The sequence below is a fragment of the Apium graveolens genome, chromosome 4, assembly GCF_009905375.1.
Source record: "Apium graveolens cultivar Ventura chromosome 4, ASM990537v1, whole genome shotgun sequence".
In the NCBI taxonomy this organism is placed as follows: domain Eukaryota; kingdom Viridiplantae; phylum Streptophyta; class Magnoliopsida; order Apiales; family Apiaceae; genus Apium; species Apium graveolens.
This window is the reverse complement of record NC_133650.1, coordinates 71,741,486-71,746,361: the sequence shown is the minus strand read 5'-3', so window position 1 is coordinate 71,746,361 and position 4,876 is coordinate 71,741,486. Positions and strand designations below refer to the sequence as shown.

The 4,876-nt window shown below is 40.1% G+C and overlaps 1 non-coding gene across 1 annotated transcript; it reads right to left on the bottom strand.

The window, feature by feature from the left end:
* Positions 1-249: 249 nt before the first annotated feature.
* Positions 250-356, bottom strand: LOC141723135 (small nucleolar RNA R71). Its single transcript, XR_012576125.1, has one exon. It is a non-coding gene; the product is annotated as a small nucleolar RNA R71 (small nucleolar RNA).
* Positions 357-4,876: the final 4,520 nt, after the last annotated feature.

Genomic DNA, 4,876 nt, shown 5'->3' with positions numbered 1-4,876 from the left:
AATTCAGTCTAGTTTGGGGGTTCTCCAACGGAAGATCCTAACATGCACATTAGGGATTTCATCGAGATCTGCGATACCTTCAAGTTCAATAATGTTTCTGAAGATGCTGTGAAACTAAGACTTTTCCCGTTCTCTCTGAGGGATAAAGCTAAGAGCTGGTTGCACTCTCTACCAGCTGGTTCTATTACGACTTGGGAGGATCTTGCTCAGAAATTTCTTACTAAATTCTTCCCTATGGCAAAGACAGCTGCAATCAGGAATGCTCTTACTCAATTTGTGCAGCAATCGGGTGAATCTTTATCTGAAGCTTGGGAGCGCTACAAGGAGATGCTTCGAAAGTGTTCTCATCATGGAATGCCTGACTGGATGGTGATCAATTGCTTTTATAATGGTTTGGGAGCACATTCAAGACCTATGCTCGATGCAGCATCAGGTGGAGCCTTATGGGCTAAGAGCTATGAAGAAGCTTATGAGCTAATTGAGATGATGGCTGCTAATGAATATCAGAATCCAACTCAGATACTACCACAAGGAAATGTAGCAGGAATTTTGGAGGTTGATACAGCTACAGCTATCGCTGCTCAGCTAAAGGCGTTGACTATGAAGGTCGATTCTCTAACCAACTATGGTGTTCAACAGATAATGAGTGTTTGTGAGATTTGTGCAGAATCGCATGCGACGGAGTTATGTGCTATATCTAGTGAATCAGCTCAGTTTGTGAGCAACTTTCAGAGGTCGCAGCAACCTGTTCCTGCTACTTACCATCCTAACAACCGCAACCATCCTAACTTCAGTTGGAGCAATAATCACGGTGGTATGCAACAGCCACAACATCCATACCAGCAGTTTGGAAATAAACAATTCAATCCTCCTGGTTTTCAACAACACTATGCCCCAAGGCAACAATTTCAGCCACAGGGAATGCAACAAAAATCTCATAGAGGTGCCAGTCAATCTTTTAATGAAAAATATGAATTGGAGGAGTTGAGACTTATGTGCAAGAGCCAAGGGGTTTCAATCAAAATTCTGGAGAATCAAATAGGGCAGATTACTAACGCCTTATTGAACCGACCTCAAGGAACTCTTCCAAGTGACATAGAGGCTAATCTAGGAAAGAAGGAAGTCAAAGAATAGTTGAAGGCAATCACCTTGAGGTCTGGAAATGTCGTGAGCCCCTAAAATCATCAAAATGAAGATTCTGAAAAAAAATTCAAAAAGAGAGCGCGCTTGCGCCTTATAGCAGGGCGCCCTCGCCCTCCCCAATTTTAGAAAATGAAATTTTTGCTGATCCTAATGTAGAGAAAAATGGCGAAGCGGAAAAGAAGAAAATTTCTACTGAAAACACTACTCCTGAGCTGAATACAGGGGATAAACAAGTCTATTCGCCTCTTCCATATCCTAAAAGGCTTCAAAAGCAGAAGTTCGACAAATAATTTGCTAAGTTTCTGGAGGTTTTCAAGAAATTGCACATTAACATATCTTTCGCGGAAGCTCTAGAACAGATGCCGATCTATGCTAAGTTCATGAAGGGTATTCCTTCTTGGAAGCTTAAACTTGAGGAGTTGAAAACTGTTGTTCTAACGGAAGAGTGCAGTGCTGTGCTACAACATAAATTATCTCCTAAACTTAAAGATCCAGGAAGCTTCACGATACCATGCACCATTGGAAACTTATCTTTTGACAAGTGCTTGTGTGACTTATGAGCTAGCATCAATGTGATGCCCTTGTCCATTTTCAAGAAACTTGGTTTGCCTGATCCAAAACCTGTAAACATGTCCTTACAACTGAATGATCGTTCCATCACTTATCCGCGAGGAGTAGTGGAGGATATCTTGGTTAAGGTGGAAAAACTCATCTTCCCTGCTGATTTTGTCATTCTGAACTTTGAGAAAGATAAGAAGATTCCCATTATCTTAGGGAGACCATTCTTAGCTACAGGCCGAACTCTGATCGATGTATAGAAGGGTGAGCTTACTATGAGGGTTCAGGATTAGGACGTGACTTTCAATATCTTCAATGCAATGAAATTCCCTACTGATGAAGATGAGTTCTTTAAGGTAGAGTTGGTCGAGTCTGTAATGAAGATGAAGAAGGGGCAGAACAACTACAGTATTTGAATGCTTCTCCATGGAAAAGGAGATTGGATTTACCATTCGAATCTCTTGGATTATCAGAGCTTAAAAATTCTCAGGAGCATCTCAAACCATCTATTGAGGAAGCTCCCACACTTGAGCTCAAACCACTTCCTGATCACTTGAGGTATGCTTTCTTAGGTGATGCTTCTACTTTTCCTATTATTATTGCATCTGACCTTTTAGGTATTGACGAAGACAAGATCTTGAGAATTCAGAGATAGTTTAAATCAGAAATCAGATGGATTATAGAAGATATCATGGGAATCAACCCTTCTTATTGTATGCATAAAATTCTGCTTGAGGAAGGAAGTAAGCCAACAGTTGAACAATAGAGAAGACTCAATCATATCATGAAAGAGGTTGTGAAGAAGGAAATTCTTAAATTACTGGATGCGGGGATAATCTATCCGATTTCTGACAGTTCATGGGTGAGCCTGGTGCAGTGTGTGCTTAAGAAAGGAGGCATTACAATTGTTATTAATGAGAAGAACGAGTTTATTCCTACTTGGACAGTCACAGGATGGAGAGTATGCATGAATTATCGGAAGCTGAATAAAGCCACCATGAAGGATCACTTCCCTCTTCCATTCATTGATCAAATGCTTGACAAGTTGGCTAGGCATGAGTACTATTGTCTTCTGGATGGGTACACGGGCTATAATCAAATTTGCATTGCCCAGAAGATCAAGAGAAAACCGCTTTTACTTGTCCTTTTTCCACTTTCGCTTTCCGTCGAGTTTCTTTCAGACTTTGTGTTGCACCTGCTACTTTTCAGAGATGCATGATGGCCGTATTCTTAGACATGATTGGTACAAATATGGAGGTATTCATGGATGAATTTTCTATATTCGGGACTTCTTATGATGAGTGCTTGCATATTCTTGGTTTGGTGCTGAAAAGATGTGTTGAGACCAATCTGGTGCTCATTTGGGAAAAATGTCACTTTATGGTACAACATGGTATCATTCTCGGGCACAAGGTATCTAGCAAAGGTCTTGAAGTGCATAAGGCCAAGGTGGGGGTTATTGAAAATCTTCCTCCATCAATCTCAGTTAAAGGAATCCGCAGTTTTCTTGGTCATGCGGGTTTTTATCGGCAATTTATCAAAGACTTCTCCAAAATCTCTAAACCCTTATGCAGTCTGTTGGAGAAGGATATTCCCTTAAAATTTAATGAAGAATGTCTAACTGCTTTTGAGAGCTTGAAGAAGAGTTTGACTACGACACCTATTATTACTGCACCTGATTGGAATGAGCCCTTCGAGATGATGTGTGATGCTAGTGATTTTGCAGTTGGAGTTGTTCTTGTCCAGAGGAAGAAGAATATTTTCCATGTGGTTTAATATGATAGTAAAACCCTTAATGGTGCTCAGCTGAACTATACTACCACAGAGAAGGAGCTTTTGTCAATTATCCATGGTTTCGAGAAATTTCGATCTTATTTGCTTGGGACAAAAGTGACAGTTTTCACTGATCAAGCTGCTATTCGATATCTGGACTCTAAGAAAGATTCAAAACCTCGCTTGATTCGATGGATTTTATTGCTTCAGGAATTTGAGCTGAAAATCAAGGACAGAAAAGGTACATAAAATCAGGTAGCAGATCTTCTCTCACGACTGGAAGATCAAGGTAAGGCTTCACAAGATAAGACGTTAATCAATGAATCTTTTCTAGATGAGCAACTTTTTGGGGTGCAAGAAGAAGAACCATGGTTTGCAGATATTGTGAACTATCTTGCGAGTAATGTCATTCCCCCATAACTCTCTTATGCTCAAAGGAAGAAGTTTCTACATGAGGTGAAATGGTATCGATGGGATGATCCGTTCTTGTTCAGACAGGGAGTGGATCAGATTATCAGGAGATGCATTCTGTATAGTGAAATGGAGGGTATTTGTTGAGTGGCATTTATGACACTTTATAATGCTCTAATAAGCTTTGGATTGGTGCATTTGTACTCAAGTTGTTAAGTGTTTTAACGTGTTTTCTAGTGTTTTTGCATTTCAGGCATTATCTAGGTAATCAGGTTAATTAGCATTGTTTTGGTGCTAATATAGTGTCTAGGTGGTGTTGGAATAAAAGCTCGCGAAGTCCGGCTCGAATCTGCAAGAAAAAAATGGAAAAAGTCAATTTTGGCCAAAGGCCATCGCGTCCGTGCTGATGAAGCGCGCGGCCGCGCCGAAGTTCAGGGAGCCAGCGCGCCCGCGCTGATGAAGTGCGCGGCCGTGCCATGTCGGGATAATAAAATCCTGATTCTATAGCAATTCTGTTTTCTGGACTTCTGGGTTGTTTGGACTGCTATATATTGATAACTCAAGATTGTTTTTGAAGAATGAGACTTATCAGAGCACAAGAAGAAGACCACGAGAGACTTATAGTATAATTCAACAAAGGCGAAGACGATCTAGTTTATTCTAGTGAATCTTTGTTTTGAGTTGTAATCTTGGATGCTCGTTTCTTGTTTTGTTGAACCTATACTCTTGTTTGTACTTAGTTTTATTTATTCGTTATAAAGACTATGTTTTATAAACCATGCTTTCATTAGAACCCACGTTGATGATGAGTCCGACTATGGGCTAATCGTTATTGTGGGGATTTCTTTAGTTAAATTGATTGATGTCTTAGTATGTGGTGATTGTATGATATCCTAGTATTGGTTGTGCGTATTCGTCTTATGAGGCCATCGCGAACTTATAAGATAGTGTGTTAATTCTTAATGAAGCGAAATTGAATTTAAGGATTTAG